The sequence below is a fragment of the Elephantulus edwardii genome, unplaced genomic scaffold (assembly GCF_000299155.1).
Source record: "Elephantulus edwardii isolate Elephantulus edwardi_28Jun2011 unplaced genomic scaffold, EleEdw1.0 scaffold00120, whole genome shotgun sequence".
NCBI classification, from domain to species: Eukaryota; Metazoa; Chordata; class Mammalia; order Macroscelidea; family Macroscelididae; genus Elephantulus; species Elephantulus edwardii.
The window spans coordinates 10,044,829-10,068,988 of NW_006399870.1; the positions used below are offsets into that span (position 1 = coordinate 10,044,829).

The window sequence follows — 24,160 nt, forward strand, 5'->3', positions numbered from 1 at the left end:
GGTGTTTACACATTATACTATAACACTTTGCTTTCTCTTCTGGAGTCACCCATTTGAGTCAGTTATTTTCATCATACCTTGTCTTCATTTAGGGCAAGGTTCTGATGTATTATTCATAGACTCACTACGAGTCTTATTTGACTCAATGGCAAAAATAACAACCTACTAAAAAAGTTTCAGAGTCTCTTCTGACATCAATTTTGGCTTTTTTTTTAATGGCCTGTTACTTTTTTCATACACTTTTGGTGTAATATCACAATGCATTTGGCCTTCAGTAGTTAGTGTTCAATGCATCAAATCTCTCATTGAGATAGATCTTACATCAAATGGAATGAAGTCAATACTATAATTTGTTTTTGTGGACTTGTTTTCACTTTCTTCAGTTTCAATTTGAAACTGCTTATGAGTAACTGATATTCTGTTCCACTATCTGATTTATGCAGATGACATGATCTTGCTTGAGGAAAGAGGATTTGAAACACTTGTTGTAGAAGATTAAAGGTCACAGCTTTCAATATGAGTTACATCTCAACATCAAGAAAACAAAAATCCTTACCACTAGACCAATAGGTAACATCCTGAAAGTTGGAGAAAAAAAATTGAAGTTGTCAACAATTTAATTGTATTTGCATACTCTCAACATCTATGGTAACAGGACTCAATATGCCTTGTGTTGAGAAAATCTATTGTTCATGCATTTTCCGAAGAGCTAAAGAACAATGATATCAGTTTAAAAACTAAGATCTACTTAATACAAGCCATGGTAATTTCACTTGCTTGCTAGGCATCTGAAAGGTAGATGATGAATTAGGATGACACAAGAAGTATTAATGCCTTTGAATTGTAGTGTTTGGTGAAGAGTAATGAATACACCAAGGGAAGCCAAAATAAAAACAAACAGACAAGTCTGTCTTAAATTTAAACTAGGGTACTCCTTAGAAGTATCATTGGTGGAACTTTGTCTTGCACACATTGGTAGGGCATATTTTCAGGAGTCACCAGCTCTAGAAAAAGGCATAATCCTGAGAAATGTGATGGGTCAGAAAAAGAGAGAAAGATCCTCAACAACATGTATGGACAAAACGACTGTTAGCCATGTACTGGAGAATATGAGAGAACATGAGGGTGGCACAGGATAGGGCAAGGTTCAAGTTTACTCTTCCTTAGGTGACTACAAGTTGACTTGATAACATCTGAAAAGAACAATATATACATACCATTCCTTTGTTTTCACTTTTTTAGAGAATTCTGCCAAAGACACACCATAGGACAACCTATGCAAGCATTGAAATGGCATAGCTCACCTTGTCAAATTATCTTTTTCTGAAGGACTTAATTCCTGTCTCTTGATTGTTGTTAGTGCAAGAAGGAACTAAAGCTTCAGACATTATTTAAGACCATTTTGATCTGAGGATTGTAACCATTTACTGTGTATTGATTTTCTCTCCTTTTTTTAAGAAGGTGGGAGCATGTTAATTAAGCATTTTTGAGTAAAGCTGGTTTCTAGGGAACACGGTTTAAGAGTCCCTGAGAGCCAATACATTTATTTACTTTCCAACAAGGATCCTAGAACAGAAGTAGAAGGTGAGTGTCTGATCTCCATCCACAGTCAATTACATTCTAAACCCTATTTGTCTGATGGAGCACATCTTATACCCTCCACTCATCCCTCTGCTTTGCCTTTGGAGTAAAGAGTAAAGAGTCACCCAAAGAATAGAAGGAGGATCTGTTTTTTAAACAGTAAAATAAAAACAAGTCTGAAGAATGTATGTGATGATAAATTCTCTTATGAAGCTATTAAATGTTGTCACAAAAGGATGAGAAAAACTCTAGGGCCTCCCACTAAAACTGACTGATAGTGCTACACAAATTGTAAATCAGGTCTTATCTTTGACTCTTAGAGAATGGTAGAAACTCAATGCCAGTACTTGGCTACTGAGACCATCTCACATATCATTAAAATCTAGGCAAGTGTTTTCAATAAAGTGAATGCTTTTGAAAGTTTGTGAACCTAGACTGTGCCCCCCAAGTTCACTGTCACAGAATCTGATTTAGCTTTTCCTTACATTAGACTTGATTTTGCTCCAAAGTATATTTATTTATCTAGCACACTATGTTAAGACTCTATTGTTATTATACTTATAACAATATATCTAATATTTGACTGTACAAATAGTATAACAAAATGTTTATTATAGTTCTGTTTAGTATAATAAAATATCTTCAAACACTTATAAAACAAATATCATTATCCTCATTTTCCATATTAGGGTACAGGCTTTGAGAAATTACATATTTTTATTATAATCAAACAATGGTAAATGACAGAACTGGAATTAGAACCAGATCTTCAGATTCTGCAGCACTTGTATTATATAGATTTGTTTTTGTCAACTCCTAATGATTTATTATCTATCTATCTATCTATCTATCTATCTATCTATCTATATCTTTTATCATTAATAAACTTCACTGCTGCTGAATCAATTTTACTGTAGCTCATAGTGACCCTATGAATAACGTAACTGAATTCTGACCTATCCTTTGCTATCCTGACCATCTCTGACATACTTGAGCCCACTGTCTCTGTGTCAATCCACCTCACTGAGGACCTTCCACTCCTTCACTGACCTTTCCAAACATGATGAACTTTTTCAAGTACAGGGCTAACTACATGCCTAAAGTATATGATATGAAGTGTCACTATCATTGCCTCCAAGAAGCACACTTACTGCACCTTGTTCAAAACATATTTGCCCTTTTAGCAACCCATGGAACATTCAGCACTATTCTCTAACACCACAACTCAAAGGTATTCTTATTCAGTGTCCAACTTTCAGCTCCATAGAAAGTAACTGAAAAGATTTTGGCTCAGGTAAAATCTTAGTCTTCAAACTGACATCTTTGCTTCTTAGCTTTTTTGAGAGATCTCTAACAGCAGAATTTTGCAATGCAATATTGTCATTGTTGTTAGGTGCCATAGAGTCAAGTATAACCCATAATGATCCCATTCAGCATAGATTTGAACCTGTCTGAGCCTGTTCCATTCTCACTAATTCTGACACATTAGAGCCCATTACAGCAGTCATTGTGTTAATCCATTTGCTTAAGGGTATTCCTCTCTTTTGTCAACCCTCTAGCTTACCAAGCTTGATGTCCCTCTCCAAGGAAGAATCTCTCCTAGCAACATGCTCAAAGCATGTAAGATGTAGCTTTATCATCCTTGCCTCCAATGAACGCTCTGGATGCACTTTCTTTAAGACATGTTTGATTATTTTTTGGAAGTTCATGGCACATTCAGCACTCTTTTTCAACACCACACTTTAAAGGCATAAATTCTTCTGTCATCCTTTTTCATTGTCCAGCTCTCAGATGCATAACAAGTGATTAAAAAGTGACTTGAATAAGGTATACCTTATTTCTCAAGTGGTTATCATTGTTTCTCATTAATTTAGAGAGGTCACCACCTGCAGACTTTCTAGTGCAATACATCTGATCTCCTGACTGTTTGTACCAAGGGTGTTGATTGTGGATTCAAGTAAAATTAAATCATCGACAACTTCAATATTTTCTCCATCTATTGTGATAATTCCTATTAGTTTAGTGGTAAGAATTCTTGTTTACTTGGTGTTGAGATGCAATCAATACTGAAGGCTATAAATATTTATCTTCTAAAGCAAGCACAAGTCCTCCTCACTTTCAGCAAGCAAGATTGCATCATCTGCACAAATGAAGTTATTGATGAGTCTTCATTGAATCCTGATGCTACATTCTGCTTCATAGAGTCCTGTTTCTTGAAAAATTTGCTCAGCATACAGATTAAATAGGTATGGAAACAGGATACAACCCTGAAACACTCCTTTCTTAATTTTAAACCAATATTGTTTCCTTGCTTTGTTCACAGAACAACTTTTGGTCTAGGTACAAGTTTTGCATGAATACAATTAAGTATGCGGAGATTTCCATTCTTCTTAATATTAGCCGTAATTTGTTGTGATCCACACAGTCAAATGCTTTTGTGTAGTCAGTAATGCATAAATAGACATCCTTCTGATATTCTTTACTTTCAGCCAGGATCCATCTGACATCAGAAATTATATCCCTGCTGCCACAGCCTCTTCTAAATCCTGCTTTAACTTCTGGCAGTTTCCTATGTATGTATTGCTCTAGTAATTTTCATGTGATATTCATGATATTTTTTTATAATTTTAACATTCAGTTGGATCACCTTTTTTGGGAATAGAAATAAATATAAATCTTTTCCAGTTAGCTGGCTGGATGTCTATCCTCCATATTTCCTAGGATAGAATGGTGAACATATCCAGGGCTGCATCTGTTAGTTGAAACATGCCAATCAGTATTTTACTGGTTCCCGGGGCCTTCCCCCCTCCCCAATACCTTCAGTGCAACTTCGACTTATTCCTTCATTACCATTGGCTTTTGTTTACATGATTGTTGTTGTTGTTATGTGCTGTTGAGTTGCCTGTGACTCATAGTAACTCTATGTACAATAGCCCTAATACCTGCTCTATCTTAATCTCAATCCGGCACACCACCCCGATTACCCTAGTCACTGAATCAACCCACCACATAGAGGGTGTTCCTCTCCTGCAATGTCTTCTATGCTCCCAAGCATGACGTCCTTCTCCAAGGATTGGTCCTTAAATCATGTCCAAAGTGTATTAGACAAAGCTTCAGAATCCTTGCCTCCAAGGAGCAGCCTGATTTAACCCTTTCTAGGAAGAACCTGTTAATTTTCTTTGCAGTCCATGATATGTTCAATACTCTTCTCCAGAACCATAGCTCAAAGGCATCAATTCTTCTTCTATCCTCCCTTGTCATTGTCCAGCTCTCTGATGCATAGCCAGTGATTAGGTGTATCAGGTGCACCTTAGTCTCCAGAGTAACACCATTGCTCTTCAGTACTTTGGAGCAGTCCCTAACAGCAGACCTTTCCAATGCAATACATCTTTTCATTCCCTGGCTGCTGGTGCCAAGAGTGTTAATTGTGCAGACAAGCAAACTAAAGCTTTGAACAATCTCAATATCTTCACCATCCACCCAGATGCTGTCAGTTGGCCCAGTGGTGAGAATCTTTTTCTTCTTGAGATTGAGCTACAATCTATATTAAAGGCTGCAGTCCTTGACCTTCTGCAGCAAGTGCTTCAGGTCTTCCTCAGTTTCAGCAAGCAGTGTTGTATCATCTGCATAACGCACTGTTGATGAATCTTCCTGAACTTTTTAAAAATGGTACTTTCTGAATTTTTTTCATTATCAGTTAATTCTTTTTGATAGAGTGACTCTGTGTATTCACTCCATCTTCTTTTGATGCTTCCTAGATCATTCCACATACTGCCCATAACATCCCTCAATACTGAACTATGAGGTTTAAAATTGTTTTCAGTTTTCTCAGTTTGAGAAATACCAAGTGAATTCCTCCATTTTTTATTTTCCAATTCCAGATCTTCCTACATTCCATTATGATACTTTGCTTTATCTTCTTGACCTGCCTTTTGCAATCTTTTGTTTAGTTCTTATTTCTGCATCTTTCCCCCTTTGTTTTGGGTTCTTAAGGGTCTAGTACAATTTTCATTCTTTTCTTACATCTATTTTGGGTCCTAGAGTAGAAGCTCAGGGGCAAGAATCTTTCCCAAATACTGCTTGAAACAAAAATCCCTCCCTGAAAATGATACATGAGATTTGGATTTAAATTCTTCTCAACATGAGACAGAAATCAGCATGAAAGAACAGCAACATTGTGAGGTTCAAGACACCACAGAAGTGAATCGTGGCCCAAGTCATCATATCAAAGGATTTCTGGAGTGGGAGGAAGATAGTGGATGGGATAGGAGGGAGTGCAAGCAATGCTAATATTCATGGAAAGGGAAGGAGCAAGACATATGCAGGGGCAGGGAGGTGGCAACAACACTGCAAGTATGGTTTTCCCTGTAAGGGGAAGTCATTCATTTGCTTTCACTAAAATGCTTGTCTGTCAGATATTGTACCAAACCTAAGCATTGGTCATCCACATCCAAATTATAATAACCTTTCGAAAACTCAATGTACAATAGAGCACATAGAATAGAATAACAGATATGGCAATAGAGGCTGAACCCTCAAATTTGGAAACAAAAAGAAGGAGGTACAGAATAAGTGGAAACTAATGACTGGAATGTGGGATGTGAGAAGCCCGAATGTAGAAAAACTAGATATCGTTATAAAAATGGAAAGCATAAATATTGACATATTAAGTATTGGGGAAATGAGATGGATTGACATGGAACATTTTTAATCTGATAATCATATGATCTACTATGTTGGAGATGAAAAAGTGAGGAAAAAATGGAGTCACTTTCATAGTTAAAAAGACCATTTATAGATCAATCTTGAAATACAGTGATATGAGTAACAGGATTATATCCATATGTATACTAAGAAGATCACTATCATTCAAATTTATTCACCAACAATCAGAGTAAAAAAGGAAGAAATAAGTGGTTTCAACCAATTTTTGGAGTTAGGAATCGATCTGGCATGGAACCAAGATTCATTAATAATAATGAGTGACCGGAATGCAAAAGTTGGAACTAGTAAGAAGGATCAGAAGTCGGAAAAGATGGGCTTGGTGACAGAAATGAGGGTGGAGATAAAATGATAGAATTCTGCAAATCAATGATTTATTCATAGCAAATAACTTTTATAAGAAATATAAACACAGCCTATTCACATGGATTTCACTTGATGATATGTACAAGAATCAGATAGATTCCATCTGTGGAAATAATCATTGGAGAAGTTTAATATCATCAGTGAAAACTAGGCCAGGTGCTGATTGTGGAACAATCAATTACTCATATGCAAGTTCAAATTAAAGCTAAGGAAGGTCAAGTAAAATCCACAGGAATTAAAATTTTGCTTTGAGTCTGTCCTACCTGAGTTTAAAAACCAACGCAGAATCAGGTTTGAGGCCTTGAACACTAATGAAGGAAGACCAGATGAGCTGTGGGAGGATATCAAGAATATCATCCACTTGCTAAATCTACTTGCAGCAGCAGGTCAAGAACTGTAATCTTCAATATGGACTGAAGCTTAACATCAAGAAGACAAAGTTTCTCACCATTGGACCAATTGGCAGCACCAAGATGGATGGAGAAGAGATTGAAGTTATTAACAATTACAGCTTTCTCAGCTCTACAATCAATACTCTTGGCACTAGCAGTCAGAAAATCAAAAGACAAATTGCATGAGGTAAATCTACTGTCAGTTACTTTTCCATAGTACTGAGAAGCAACAATGTCGGTCTAGAGACTAAGGTGCGGCTGATCCATGCCACAGTCTTTGCAATTACTTGCTATGCATAAAAGAGCTGGACAATGACAAAGGATGACAGAAGAAAAATTGATTCCCTTGAGTTGCAGTGCTGGAGAAGAGTCTTAAACATATCATGGACTGCCAAGAAAACAAATAGGGCTGTCTTGGAGTGGGTGAAATCAAGTGTCCCCTTAGAGGCTAGTATTCTGAAGCTCCATCTCACATACTCTAGGCACGTTGCCAGAAGGAACAAATCCTTGGGGAAGGACACCATGCTCAGAAGGTAGAGGGACAGCACGGGAGAGGAAGAGCTGGAGGAGATGGATTTATAAATTAACTAGGGAAATGCAGTAAGCATGTCAGAGTCAGTGAGTCTGGCTCAGAATAAGGAAGGCTTTAGAGTTGTTGTACAAAGTGTTACTATGAATCCCAGGTGACTTCACATCACATTACAACAACAACTTCTGTATTTGTAATGATCTTTTGCTCTCTTCATGGGGTATATCCTAGATGTCCTCTCAGAACTTATCTAGTCTTCAATCATTGGTGTTCAATGCTTCAAACCTAATGTTAAGTTTCCCAGTGAAACACAACTTTAGATTTCCTAGTTGCTATTATCACGGAAGTTGACTGTAGATACAAGGAAGGTAAAGACATTGACAATTTCTATTTCTTTTTTTCCCAATTTTAAATTTCATTTATTACAAAATTAACAGCACAAGTCTTATATTTTGGGAAAGAAACTAAAACATTAAATACTTTAGAGAACTTTTGTTAAGTCTGATATTTCTAACTGACTTAACAATTTCTTTATCTGTGAAAATAAACTGTTTTTACATGAACACATAATTTCTGTCTTGGTAATGACTTTCCATATCAGATATTTTAAACTCCGTAGTAGTCATGAAGATCATCTATTTATTGCCACAAATTAGATTGTCACTTGAGCTTAGTACATAAACATTAAATTATTAAATGAAAGATATAAACAATAAATACTTTATGTAAAATAGATAAGCTCTTGTTACATTTTAGACCCAGTAGACACAAAAGAACAACAAAAGTAAAACACAATAAAATTATTTGAAAAGAAAATAAACATTGGGGAGCTCTGGTGGCCTAGTGTCAAGAAGCTGCACTGCAATCCCAGAGGTTTGCTGTTTAAATCCACCAGATTCTTTGCTGGAGAAGGAGGGACAATCTCCTCCTGTACCAGTCAGATATGATTTGACAACACACACACACACACAAATAATAAAAGAAAAGAAAAGAAAAAGAAAATAAATGTTAATTCTTTGTTTAAATCCATTTTCTTTTATCTTAAAGTGTATGTTTTCTTTTGTTTTGGGGTTTTTTTGTGTGTGTGTTTCTTTCTTTTTGTTAATCTATCATGATGTGGCCTATTTGCCCAGTGGTGAGGATTTTTGTTTTCTTGGTGCTGATAAATAATCCATTTTGAAGGGTAGTCTTTGAGCCTCTGCAGCTAGTGTTTTAAGTCCTCCTCACTTTCAGCAAGCAAGATTATGTCATCTGTATAATGCATGTCGTTGAGGAATCTTCCTCTAATTCTGATGCCACATTCTTCTTCATATAGTCCATATTCTCAATAGTGGAAAAAATTTAGAAGGAATGCCAAACACTGTTCATCCTGAGGTATGGAGACAGTGTAGAAAGGGAAGATGAGCAATGAAACACACTTACTATGGACAGAGAGCATTATCTAGCGGCAAAGATGATAAAGTTTCTTCTCACATATTTCGGGTATGTGGTTTAAAAGAGGCTATTCCTTAGAGAAAGGAACATCATGCTTGCAAAGGTGGAGGGTTGGCAAATGGGCAGAAGAACCTCAAACAGGTAGATTGCCTCAATGCCTACCACAATGGGCTTTAGTATGTCAGAAAGTTTTAACATGGCACAGGATAGAACAAGATTCAGATTTGTTGTTCATAGGGTCACTATTTCTTTCCAAACACTTCAGCTGCTGACAGTTTCTTATGCTGTGACCAGTGTCTCCCGAGCGTAGGTGATGTGTCCTGTGAAGTGGTATGTAGATAGGCGGGTCTCGGGCCCCAACGATTCTCACGCAGCCTTGGTGCCTTCACGATTTCCAGTGGGGTAGGCGGATAGTTTCAAGGCCCTTTGTGCTGTCCCGCTTTTCCGCCTGTGAAGATTTCTTTCTGTCCCCTCTAAGAGCCCTGCAAAGAATTCCCGCACAGCCTTGGTGTCTTTATGGTTACCTGTGAAGTAGGCAGAGAGTTTCAAGGCTCTTTGAAACTGCCAGAAGTCCAGGCTGGGTTTAGAAAGGGTCATGGTACTAGGGACATTGTAGCTGATGTTAGATGGATCTTGCCTGAAAGCAGGGTATATCAGAGGAATGTCTATCTGTGTTTCATTGACTATGCAAAGGCATTTGACTGTGTAGATCATAACAAACTGTGGCTGACTCTGAGAAGAATGGAAATCCCAGAACACTTGATCGTGCTAATGCAAAACCTATACTTGGACCAAGTGGCAGCCATTAGAACAAAGCAATGAAACACTGCATGGTTCAAAATTCAGAATGGCGTACACCAGGGATGTGTCCTGTCTCCATACCTTTTCAACCTGTATGCAGAACAGATTATTCGGGAGGCTGGGCTCTATGAGGAGAAATGTGGTGTCAGGATTGGTGGAAGATCTAGGAACAATCTGCATTATGCCGATGACACAACCCTGCTTGCTTAAACTGAGGAGGACCTGAAGGTCAAGGACTGCAGCCTTCAAACGGATTGAGGCTCAATGTCAAGAAGGCAAAGATTCTCACTACTGGGCCAAAAGGTAGCATCAGGATGGATGGTGAAGAGATTGAGATTCAAAACTTTAGTTTGCTTGGCTCCACAGTCAACACTCTTGGCAAGAGAAGCCAGGAAATTAAAAGACATACTACTATGGGAAAGTCCGCTGTTAGGGATCTTTTCAAAGTTCTGAAGAGCAATGTTGTCTCTCTGGAGACTAAGGTGCGTGTGATACACGCCATGTTCTTTGCAATCACTTGTTATGCATCAGAGAGTTGGACAGTGACTAGGGAGGATAGAAGGAGAATTGATGCCTTTGAGCTGTTTTGCTGGAGAAGAATATTGAGTGTACGATGGACTGCTAAGAAAACAAACAGGTTCACCCTAGAGAGGATTAAACCAGGCTCCTTGGAGGCAAGGATTCTGAGACTTTGTCTGTCATACTTTGAACATTTTGTAAGGAGGGACAGGTCCTTGGAGAGGGACATGATGCTTGGTAGGGTGGAGGGAGAGTGCAGGAGGGGAAGGCCCTCTATGAGGTGGATTGATTCCATGGCTGGTGTGTCAGACGCAGTGCAATTAGCACAGGACAGAGCAGAGTTTAGGGCTCTTGCACATAGGGTCACTATGAGTTACAAGCGACTCAATGGCAGATAACAACACCAAGTGTCACTATGTATCCTTCTGGACTCAAAAGCATCTAGGAACAACAGCACACACATACATACATGAAATTTTGGGGGCCTAGTAGTAAGAAGATGCATTGTAATCTTGGAGGCACACAGTTCAAATCTACTAGTTGCTCTAAAGGAGAAAGAGAAGCAATATCTTCTATGGTTAACTGGCTCTGAACACCCACTGGATGGTCAGCTATTGGTCAGTTCTGACTCAATAGTACACAACAACAACAACAACAGTAGCAATGATATTTTGGGATAATGAAACAAATATCTTTAAAAAGAAATCTCTTAAGGATTTTTAAAACTTCTTCCTTCATTAAGTCTCAATCTCCCAATATACTTCAAAGTATATAGTCAATTTTAATAGCTGTTCATGTGTATATTTGTGTTTATATATAGTATAAAGAAGAGTGAATGAGATAGTAAAACTTATTAAAATTTAAGCTTCTCTAGGACAAAGATTTTGATAACTTTCTTTATGTAAAATATGATTCTGTTGCTGTGTAACATTGAGTCGAAACCAACTCATTGCTGACCCTCTCATGGGTTTTCAGAGGCAATTAATCTTGAGACGAAATTGCCTATTCTTCTACTTGGAACAACTAGTGAGATTCTGGTCGGGTTTCTTTGGGATTGCTGCACATCTCCTTACCACTAGAGCTTTTGCTTAATATATTATGTTCTGCTGGAGAGTACACTGTTCATGTATAAAGCTGACAACTCATGCATGTAAAAAAAACCTTGGATCTAAATCTGGGTAAAATAAGAAAAAAGAGGTGATCACAAAGGTTTGTTGTTGTTGTTATGTGCCGTCGAGTCGCTTGTGACTCATAGCGACCCTATCTACAACAGCCCTAAACTCCGCTCTGTCCTGTGCCAATCGCACTGTCTCTGACACTCCCATTCCAATTATCCCAGTCACTGAATCAATCCACCTCATAGAGGGCCTTCCTCTCCTGCGCCGTCCCTCCACCCTCCCAAGCATGATGTCCCTCTTCAAGGACCGGTCTCTCCTCACAACATGTCCAAAGTAAGTCAGACAGAGCCTCAGAATCCTTGCCTCCAAGGAGCCACCCAGTTTAACCCTCTCCAGGACAAATCTGTTTGTTTTCCTAGCAGTCCACGGTATTCTCATTACTCTTCTCCAGCACCACAGCTCAAAGGCATCAATTCTCCTTCTATCCTCCTTGGTCATTGTCCAACTCTCTGATGCATAACAAGTGATTACCAAGACCATAGCCTGCATCAGACGCACCTTAGTCTCCAGAGAGACACCATTGCTCTTCAGTAATTTGGAGAGGTCCCTAACAGCAGACTTTCCCATGGCAATGTGCCTTTTAATTTCCTGGGTGCTGGTGCCAAGACTGTTGACTATGAAGCCAAGCAAACTAAAGCTGTGTGCAATCTCAATCTCTTCACCATCCATCCTGATGCTGCCAATTGGTCCAGTGGTGAGAATCTTTGTCTTCTTGACATTGAGCCTCAATCCATATTGTGGGCTGCAGTCCTTGACACTATGCAGCAGGCGCTTCAGGTCCTCTTCAGTTTCAGCAGGCAGGGTTGTGTCATCTGCATAACGCAGGTTGTTGATAAATCATCCACCAACCTTGACCCCACATTTCTCCTCATAGAGCCCAGCCTGTTAGATAATCTGTTCTGCATATAGGTTGAAAAGGTATGGAGATAGGATGCATCCCAGGCATACGCCCTTCCCAATTTTGAACCATGCAGTGTTCCCTTGCTCTGTTCTGATGACTGCCTCCTGGTCCAAGTATAAGTTTCACATTAGAATGATCAAGTGTTCTGGGATTCCCATTCTTCTCAGAGTTAGTTATATTTTGTTGTGATCTACACAGATCAGAAAGGTTTATCTGAGGAAATAGTAAAATACCAGAGTAAGATATAATTAAAGACAAAGAAAACATACTGGATAAGAATGTGAATGACAAAAGATCCAAACAGTCAAAACAAAACAAAAAAACACAAAAACAACCATGGATAGGAAAGACTAAGAAGACATAAATTGCCCGTTTTTGATAGATTACACAAAGATTTTACAAACTTCTGATGAATTATTCACTGCTGTACTGTTTTCTTGGTACACATTGACATTGAACCATACAGAACTTTGTGTCTATTCAGTTTATACTTTTGGTTTACAAGGTTTAGTGAATTGAGAGAGATACAAATTTAAAAATTAGTGTTTTTATGGATGTTTACCATTTTTAAATTTTTTTCTCCTTGTTTTTAAAAAAACAAACTTTTCCTTTAGTTCAAAAAATATGTAAAACAATAGTAGTTATATTAGAACTTTTGAAAAGAACTTTGAGGTTATTAAACCGAAATGTGTCCTACTGCTTGGTAAACAAGGAAACAAAGTGAAATATTTACTATAGAATTCTCAGAATGGAGGCAGTGCAGGGACCTGTGGTTAATTGTGAGGTTTTTCTTTTGAGAAGCTATATGATTTTTGTCACTGGAATTAAATTCACAACAAAAGGTATAAAATCTCTGGGATCCAGCCTACTTCACAGAAAGTGTTAAGAGATTGTGTCGGACTGCAAGAGGTTGAACTGACTCCCTGGTAGGAGAAATAAAAGCTAAAAAGTGTGAATTGAAGCATGGCCAGAGGGTAATGGAAAGGGGAGAAAAAGGCAGAGATCTGTACAAAATTAAAAATAGTATGAAAAATAGAAGAGTAACTGTTAACGAAGACTATTAGAAATCCCGGACTAGAGAGAAAAGATAGAGCCAGTTAAGTCTAAAGTAACATTTCTCAGGGAAATTTACTCGGGCAGGACCTGAAAAATTTGATTTGAAGTGGATATTACTGCAGAATCCCAGAGGAAAACCACCAATCCAAGATCTTGATGTATTTCTGATTTCACAATCAGGCAGTGTTCTCGTGGCCAACACACAGCCAAGTCAGCTCTCTATAGATCAACTGATGACCCTGGCTTTCCTCCTTTTCTTGCTGACCTGGAACATAGAACATTGAATATGGGACTTAGAACATGGAAAAAAGGAAATAAATGCTGTGATATATATGCTCTGGGTAATATATAAATGGCCTTGCAAGCTTTAGTGGGGCAGGGATGACTTACCTCAAACACACAAGCTGCTCTTTTTGAAGGAAATGCACATAGAGGCTTAGAAAGTCTCCGTGGTACCAACCATGAGGCAGTATTTGTGCTACAGAAACAAAGACCTCCTTGTCCTATAGGTCTCTGTGAAGACACTTGACTGTCACTCACATTAGTCCTACATGGGGGAAAACAAAACCCATCATCATTTTACTTCACTGTGACTTATCTCCTTCTAGCCTTCTTCATGTTAGCACAATTCTGACTTTAGACTCATGCTCGCTACATCTAAAACAATTTCTTCCCTGCTTCTTCATATTCTTTTTTTTCTTCATTAAGCAGTGGGAGCACTTTTTATTCCTTGAGGATTAATGAAGTTCAACCTTGGTAATGGTTGAATGTGACTTAGACTCTAAACCAAGGCAAAATACCACACAGAAAAGAACAAAGAACAATGTTTTGAGGATGTCCTTAACCTTTCTTAGTCCTAATTTCATTTCTGCAGAAGGGAATAAACAAATCTACATTTCATAAATTAAGTTAGACTGGCTGTTAAGTTTTCAACAGTTGTCTCAGTGTCATGCTCACTATTTCTTTTGAAATAATACTTATTGTCCATACCTCTCAGCCTACTGTATGGCATGAATAGGAATTTTTAAAATAACTGAAACCCCAAAATCCCACTTTGCTTGAGTTTATTCCAACTCTTAGTAACCTTCTGTTCGGTTTCTCGAGAGCTGGAATAATCATTTTCTTAAGTGACCTTTCTTTTCTGGTCATAAATTTTAGTCTAAAAGTAGGCTTCCCCTCACCAACTGATCAACGTCATTACTAAAATACTTCTTAGAGCTGGGAAAGAACCTTTTCTTCTGGTTGCAAAGACATGAAGATATAAACCAGAGCTGCCAGATTTCCAAGTCATCACCATGTAGATGAGCTAGAATATGAGATAACAGTGACTTGAAGGTAAAGATGAGAGAGAGAAAGACAGCGGGAGAGAAAGAGAAAAAGAGAGTCGGGGAGGGGGGGAGGCAGAGAAAATGCAGACAATAGTCCTGGTTCCCTATGGCTCCATTATCTGTTCTATCTTCTTTGAGTTTGTATTTATGTGTGTATGTCTACCTATAATAGTGCTTTTGTTGAATGTATCTCATTTGCACCTTAATTTCTTTGATTTATGAACTGTAGTTTTTAGGTTCTATAGAGTTGATTCAACTCATGACTGCCTTATGTACCATAGAAAAAATTGTCCAGCCCCCTATTATCTTCACGTTATTGTATGAATCCTTTGTGACATCTTTGGTCAAACCATTTCATTGAGGGTGTGTTTCCCTTGGTTTGTTTTCTTTACCAGAGTATATTTTACCAAACATGTCATTTTCTAAAGGTTGCTTTTTCCTTGTGTCATGTCTAAAGTAAGTGAATAAAAAAAAATTTCCATTCTCATTTCTAAGAAACATTCTAATTCTATTTTTCAAAGACTGATTTGTTCTTTTTAAAAAACATAGTTTGTACTTCTTCAGACCACAGTTTGAATAAATGAAAACTCTATAGATTATATATTTGTATTAAATTTCTGTCCAGAAACTGGATTAGTTACTCTTCTAAAATTTTGTACAATATAATATTCTCCTTGACATGATATGATTTAATCAGTCAATTGTTTGTGCAGGGAGCTTCGTTGGAAATGTGACCTTCCTCTAGAATATAAATGAATGTTTCACAAGAGTTTATACTCACTCTAGAGCCTATAATCTTCTCATTTCCTTGTTTACGCCTTCAAAAATGCCTGGTATGCTGCCTGAACTGTCAAATTTAATATTTGCCAGTCCTGAAAATCTTATATTCTGGTGGCCATAAGGAGCTCTGGTGGTCTAGTCTGTAGAGAATTGCCCTGCTAATCCAGAGACTACTTCTCTGAGAGTGTGGATCCACCAGCGTCTCTGAGGGAGAAGGATACACATTTTTCTTTTGTGAGATTTACAGCCTCAGAAACCTACTGTAAAGTCAGTTTTGAGTCAGTTTTGATTCCTTGGCAGTAAGAGAGGGTACAAGAATTCAAGGCACCATTAAAAGACTCCAGCTTTCTACCTGACCTACGGATTTTTCATTATCCACAATTTTGTGAGCTGTTTCTTTAAGGTAAATATTTTTTCCCCCCTCCTATGGTGACAAAAATACTTTACTCCTCTCCCCAATGTACCAGTCTTTGAATGCTAAGTGGAGCTGTTCTTAGATTTGTCTGCAGAAACTGCTTTGAGAAATGGATAGAGATCCTTTGAAGTGACAGTCACTGGGGAACCTGAGGGTGATGTTACTCCTTAGAGTAGTTAGACAATTATGCATTTTGTTCACTGGAGAGTATCATTAAAGGCAGATCAGAACACCTGAAGCATTTGAAGGTAACTGAAGAAAAAAAAATAAATAAAAATTAAAGCCCAACCACTCTATAGTGCCTGGATGCCATCATTGAATGCAGACCTGTCTCAAGCTGACTTAATCTAATGTGATAAGACTCATGAAAATAAACATTGTTAAAAATCACCATGGGGATTGTGCATCACTGGGACAGGTGCTCAGAATGAGAAAAGTACAATAACTGGGTGATTTATCCATTATTGAAAATGCCCATTTAAAATCTATTTCAATAAAATAGTAACAACAACAATACTTCAGCTGCTTCGTGGCTTTCCAAACTCATTAGCTGATAATCTTTATCTGTTTCTTTTCTTCTCTTAAATGAGGAATTTAATGTTACATAAGGACTAACTTGAACCTTTGCCAACATTTCAGAATGAAATCACTCCATATATATGATGATACTCTTCTTCAGTATTCATGAACCCTGCAGTCAGGGGGAGAGTTGGCAGGGTAGAGAGAGACCTCAAAATATTTGCTTGACAAGAGAAAGATAGATAGATAGCTTCCTTAGTGCACACAGTCAGGTGTATCAAGAATGCTGACAGAGCTCCTATGCACCTTAGCCCTCATTCCACTCTTTAGACAGGACATACAAATAAATATTTTTACTACACAGATTGCTGATAAATCTCACTGCAATCCTGATGCCACATTCTTCTTCATGTAGTCCAGTTTCTTGAATAATCTGCTCAGCATACAGATTAAGTAGGTATAGAGAAAATATAATCTTGACACAACTTTTTAATTTTAGACCATGAAATGTTCCTCTTGTTCTATTCTGACAACACCTTTTTGGTATGGGTATAGGTTTTGTGTGATTACAACTAAGAGCTACGGGATTCCTATTTTTTTCAAAGTTTTCCATAATTTCATATGATCCATTCAGTCAAATGCCTTTACATAGTCAATAGAACAAAGATAAACATATTTCTGATATTCTCTGCTTTCATATAGGATCCATCAGACATAAGCAATGGTAGTCTTTGTGTTCAGGTCTCTTTTTAATCTAGTGTGAATTTTTCACAATTTTCTTTTGATATTCTAGTTCAGCTGTTTTAAAATAATCTTCAGCAAAATTTTACTTGCATTTTATATTAGTGATACTGAAGAAAAATTTTGAAGTTTTATGGAATCACCTTTTTTGGAGGAATGGGAACAAATATGAGTCTTTCCTAGTAAACCGAGCAGGTAGATAGATGTCTTCTACCTAGGCTAAATTTTTTTGCCTAGACTAGTGAGCAAGTCCAGGGGTGTATCTGTTTGTCAAAATATATTATTTGATATTTCCTCAGTTCCCAGGGTCTTGTTTTTTCACCAATGTCTTCAGAGAAACTTGGTTTTCTTCTTTTCTTTACCATTGTTTCTTGCTCATATATTGCTTCCTGGAATGATTCAGTGTGGATCAATTCTTTTCAGCACAATGAAGATGTATATCCCTTCCATCTTCTCTTTTTCTTTTATTGGCATTGTGTTTCCCATACATAGTGTGTTAGAAAGTTAATCACCATTGATTTATGCCTAATATCACCCCATCATTTGAGAGCCCTACCGAATATTTCCTAATTCCTTCACCCCCTCCCTCCACTTACCAAACTGTGCAACTCCTTGATTTCTCTTTCTGCCCCCCTTCAGCCTCCCTACTACCCTTCTCCTCCCTCTTTGGATATCTATACACATCTTACTAGTTACTCTTCTGTTTTTACAATTGTTCTCTTATGTGTAGTCTTGAAATAGTTGACTCAGCATAATGTTTCCTAGTCTCTCCCATGTTATACAGCATTTTTAAAAATAATTGTTTCTGAGTGCTGCCTATTAATCCACATTTTAATGATTCCTGCATCATTCAAGATTTTGTCCGAAGAATACAACAATTTTCTCTTTCATTCTTTCCGTTTGAGAAATGCTGAGTATGTTCTTCCTTTTTGTTTTTCTAACTCCAGCACTTTACACATCCTGTTATAATATTTTGCCTAGTCTTCTCCAGCTGCCTCTTGAAATCTTCTGTTTACATTTTTTACCTCAGTGTTTCTTCACTTTGTTTTGACATCTTTATTCCATTGTGATGTTCAGAGTCTCTTCTGATTTCCATTGTGATCTTTTCTTTCTCTCCTTTTGCTAGCTTCATGGATTATATCCTTGATGTCATGCCACAAGTCATCTGATCTTTGACCATTGATGTTCATATATCAAATCTATTCTTGAGACTTTTTAAAATGTAAGTATCATACATTCATTTTTATTTTTGTTCTCATGGATTTGTTTTCATTTTCTTCAATTTCAATTTGTACTCATACTTGAATAATGCATACACTTGCTTCCAAAGAGTAAGACTACTGCCTTCAATGTGGAATATATCCTAATATCAAGAAAAGAAAAATACTGTATAAAACCATTATTATAGAATGAGTATGAAGACCCAAGATGGGGGGCGGTAGGTGAAAGCAGAAGGATGAGGATGGGTAGGGTGTGGGGTGGTTAATCATAGAGTCACACAATTGAATGGGGGTAGTGGTGAAGAAAATGGGAAAGATCAAATGTGAAGAACAATGCATTCTACTTTGTAAATAAATCAGTATAAAATAAAAAGAAAAAAATTCACCACGGGACCAAAAGACAGCATCATAATAGATGTGGAAAAGTTTGAAGTTGTCAGCAATTCCATTTTAGTTGGATCTACAATCAACACTGACAATAATAGCAGTTAAGAAATCAAAAGTTATGTTGCATTGGAAAAATCTACAATAAAGAGCCTCACCAATGATGCCAGTTTAAGGACATGATCTGAGCCATGGAATTTTAAGCTTCATTCTGTGAAGAAGAAAGTTGAGCAATTGTTTTTAAAACTTGTTCTGCTAAGATTTTTAACACACTAGTTATGAGAAGTGTTGAGTCAATATTGTCCCAAATGCTTGGCTTGCTGTATAAGTCCATGATTTCTAGCATCAAAACTCCTCCTTTGTTCTTCAGTAACTCAGCTCCTTTATGTGCCTTGGGCTCAGTTGTTCACTGCAAGAGCTCCCAGAAACCCAGACTCATTGGAGAAATGACTCAGATAACAGTAGGTATGTAGGCTGGTCTTGCAGAAACTGATGAGCAATGGGTCAGGATCCTGTAAGCTCTCAGTTGTGGCACAGCTGGATGGTGACTGTGAGTGATGCAGGCTGGTGTTGCAGAGTCTGAAGAGTGATGGCCCAGGATCCTACAGACTGTTGGTTGCAGTGCAGCTAGATCTTGTGTCCCAGGAGAGAATTTATCCCAAAAGAGGAACAAATGCTAACACCAAGGTCCCATGAGCTTATATCCACCTCTTGTAGGGTGGAGCTTTTATTTCATTCTGATACTATCTCCTTAATACAATAAATAATTGAGCATGAAATACTCAGTTTATTATTAGCTAGGAAAAACATTTTGAACGACAAAGCTTAGACATCTAGAACAATGAATAAATTACAAATATCTTTGAAATGTGATGTTGGAGACGAGTACTGAATAATATCCTATGGACTACCAAAAGAACAAACAATTCTGTCTTGGAGGAAGTGAAGCCAGAATCCTCCTTAGAGGCAAGGATGGTGAAACTTCATCACATATAATTTGGGCATGTTGTCAGGAGCAAGAGGTTCTTAGAAAAAAGATATCATATTGAAAAGGGTGGAAGAGCAGAGAAAGAGAGGAATATTCTTTCAGGAAGATGAATTGACACAGTGATTGTAAAAATGGATTAGAGTAAATCATGAGGATAGTGCAGAATAGGGCAAGGTTTAGATCTGTTGTTCCTAGGGTCACTATGAGTCATAGTTCACTGAATCTGGCAAAACCAACCACTGCATAAGAGCTCTGTTGACATGGCTCAGAGGATGTAATAGCTCCAAGTGAGAATATGGGCAGTCTTCTGCCATTTTAAATTGCTTCCATATCCCTATGAGTCAGACTTGACTGGATGGAAGTAATTTTGAATTTACTATTTCAGACAGACTTCTTATTCTTTCTATTATTCTATATTACAAAAATAAGCATATTGGGAGAATTTTATATTGGAATAAACTCAGATTTCTCAAAAATTGTTATTTCTTGTCCTGTGATGAGTGGAATTCAATTTGTATTTGAGCTGATTTCAAACTTGTATACAACACTTTTTTATTTTGTGGTGGTTGTTATCATGTGTGTCAGAGTCACATGGGACCCATAGCTGACCTTCCAGAGGGTTTGCGGAGGCAGTAAATCACATAGGAGTTGATTTTTCATCTTTTTCCCATAGAGGAACTGGTGGATTTGAACTGCATATCTTTGTGTTAGCAGCATAATTCCTTACCATTAAGCCACCAGATATGGCTACTACAAGCAGCTTAGATTCCAGAATTGTAGGGAAATGAACCAAATCCATCATGATAAAATATCTACCATTTAATAAGACATAAACTGCAAGCCAGCAAACCTGAATTCTACTTTCCTTATATCTCAAACATATTGTCCTTCCATTTTGGTTCTTACTTATCCTTTTGAATGCAATTTAAATGTGATGTCTCAAGACTTTCCTTGAAATCACCTAGTCTACATGAAATCTCTGTCTGTGTGTGAGGCATTTATTACAACTGTAATTAAATAACATTTAGTTTGATTGGTCCAGCCTCTCTCAACAGCCTAGAATGATGATGGAAACAAAGGCATAGTTCGTCTCTACTGTATCCCTAGAACTTACTGAAGTGCTTACCTTAGAGTAAATATTCAAGAAATATTTGGGAACAAATTACCAAGGAGAAAAGACAAATTTTTTTCTGTTATTAAGTTCTAGAAATGATCATGCTGATATTTATCATAAAAGAGTAGAATACTATTTGAACCACTAGGGAAATAATTTCATTTTCTTAATTTTGTAAGTGAAGATCTTTACCTTGAGTATATCGGTGATTTCTTTACTGATAGGAACTCTGTGAAAGAAGACAGCATATGAAACTTCAAAAGATGATAAATGCAGATGTCCATGGGTTACCCCTATATTTCAGTTCTTTCAAACAATTAACTGCAGCTTATGACCAAATATGAATAAGGAAGGGGATTTCTGGAAATACAAGGCACACCATTCTCTTTCACTGTATTCACCCAATCTTATATAAGAAGCCCTCTGGAGATTTCCAGAGTGTATTTCATTATAGAGCAGCTTATAGGGCAAGGAATTCCCTACTGGCTGCTGAATGGCATCTCAAAAATACCAAAGAGGTAAATTAAATGCATTAATCTCAGTGAGAACCACAATTGAGGCATTCATGTCTGCATATATGTTTCCAACAATTGACCTCATTTGCTTCAATAACAAATAAATAAAGAGGAGTTTGGATGGGAAAGTGCAGCTTTTTTTCTGCTCTCTTTCTCTAGATATGTAATCACAATTGAATTCTGCACTATGAATTTGTGCTTTAAAAAATTCTATACTTGGTCTTCTCTCGGTCGGCGCCTTGGCGTGTGCTCGTCCACTGATATCGGTGTACTCAGAAAAGGGAGAATCATCTGGCAAAAATGTTACTCTGCCAGCTGTGTTCAAGGCTCCAGTTTGGCTGGATATCGTGAACTTCGTTCACACCAACTTGCGCAAAAACAACAGGCAGCCCTATGCCGTCAGCGAATTGGCAGGTCATCAGACCAGTGCTGAGTCTTGGGGTACTGGTAGAGCGGTGGCTCGAATTCCCAGAGTTAGAGGTGGTGGGACTCATCGCTCTGGCCAACGTGCTTTTGGAAATATGTGTCGTGGAGGCCGCATGTTTGCACCAACCAAAACCTGGCGGCGTTGGCACCGTAGAGTGAACACAACTCAGAAGCGCTATGCCATCTGCTCTGCCCTGGCTGCCTCGATCTTGTCTGCGCTGGCCATGCCAAAAGGTCATCGTATTGAGGAAGTTCCTGAGCTTCCTTTGGTGGTCGAAGATAAAGTTGAGGGCTACAAGAAGACCAAGGAGGCTGTCCTGCTTCTTAAGAAACTTAAGGCCTGGAATGATATCAAAAAGGTCTATGCCTCCAAGCGAATGAGAGCTGGCAAAGGTAAAATGAGAAATCGACGTCGCATCCAGCGCAGGGGACCATGCATTATCTATAATGAGGATAATGGTATCATCAAGGCCTTCAGAAATATCCCTGGAATTACTCTGCTTAATGTAAGCAAATTGAACATTTTGAAACTTGCTCCTGGTGGGCATGTGGGCAGATTCTGCATTTGGACTGAAAGTGCTTTTCGAAAGTTAGATGAGCTGTATGGCACTTGGCGGAAAGCTGCTTCCCTCAAGAGCAACTACAACCTTCCCATGCACAAGATGATGAATACAGACCTCAGCAGAATCTTGAAAAGCCTAGAGATTCAGAGGGCCCTCTGAGCACCACGCAAGAAGATTCATTGCAGAGTCTTGAAGAAGAACCCACTGAAAAATCTAAGAATCATGTTGAAGCTTAATCCATATGCAAAGACGATGCGCCGAAATACCATTCTCCGCCAGGCCAGAAATCACAAACTCCGGGTGGCTAAGGTGGCTAAAGCACTGGAGGCCAAATCTGATAAGAAGAGGGCTCCTCCAAGCAAGAAGCCTGTGGTAGGGAAGAAAGGAGCAGAGAAAGCTGCTGTTGATGTGAAGAAGCCCAAGAAGCCTGCAGTGGGCAAGAAGGCTGCAGCGGGAAAGAAGCCTACAGCCACCAAGAAACCAGCAGCTCAAAAGAAGCCTGCAGCATAAACTCAAATTCTACATTGGGACAGCTTATTTTAAATAAATACCTAATCAAAAGGCAGAGTACAAGTAAAAAAAAGAAAAAAAAATTCTATACTTAAAAGCAAATACTTTAGTTCCTTTCTCCTATAAAAAGGAAAGGATTTTTTTAATCTGTTATTCATTTCCAAGCAAGAAGATGTTACCCGTGACATGAAGACCCAGCAAGCTTCATTTCAACCTCCTCTTGACATAAAAAGACAAATTTTAGAATAATGTTTAAATAATTCCATGCTGATACATGGCAAACATTTTATTAAATCCACAGAGGATATTGTTAGATGGAGTTATTTATGTTTTTATTTCTATTTTTTCACTTCTGGTTTATAAGTATAGGCTGGCGAGTTAACCCTTCTCTAAAATCATCACCAAGGAATTATGTAGAAATCAAGAAAATGGTTTAAATTCAACCCAGAAATAACTGATTTGAGATCATTTTCTGGATTGAGCCAGGAATCCTGAACATGAGGAACAGAACATAAGACTTCTTCCAAAAACGTACATTCATTCCTTGGCTCTGTTTGAGTAACTTAAAATCAGTTACTATTTCATTGCTTAGTGGTAAGAAGTTGCACTGCCAACCCTAAGCTCATAGTTCAAATCTACAAGCTGCTTCTCAGGAGAAAGGTGAACAATGTCCTCTCTCATCTGATTTACAGCCTCTGAAAACCTATTGAGGGGTCAGCTACAAGTTGATTCTAACTTGATGGAACATGACAAACAACAATGATAATGACTAACAGTCATTGCATCAAGCATTAGTCTTAATTTCTGTTCTTTCATTTAATCTTTAAGAAAATTCTACTAGTTGGCAATTAAGTAAATTTCACTTTATTTTTCTGGAAGCAATCTTAGGGAGATTCAGAAAATGCATGAAGGAGCCAATATTTGGACGCAGGTCAACTGATTTAGAAGTCTGAATACTTATCAGTTATTACATGCTGCCTTGGGCCATAATTACTCTCTTAGAGATTTGGTTTTCTTCTTGACAATCTTTAATACCCAAGGGGTTTTAGTGGAATAAACACAGAAAAGAAAATGTATCATAAATGATAAAAATAATTAAAAATTAAGGCATTATTTCTTTTTTATTTTATTTTTTAATTGATATTTTAACAAAAGTTTACAGAAAACTTCAATTTCTA

At 37.7% G+C, this 24,160-nt stretch overlaps 1 pseudogene; it reads left to right on the plus strand.

The window, feature by feature from the left end:
* Positions 1–21,707: 21,707 nt before the first annotated feature.
* Positions 21,708–22,982, plus strand: LOC102857299 (annotated as a pseudogene).
* The last annotated feature ends 1,178 nt before the right edge of the window (positions 22,983–24,160 follow it).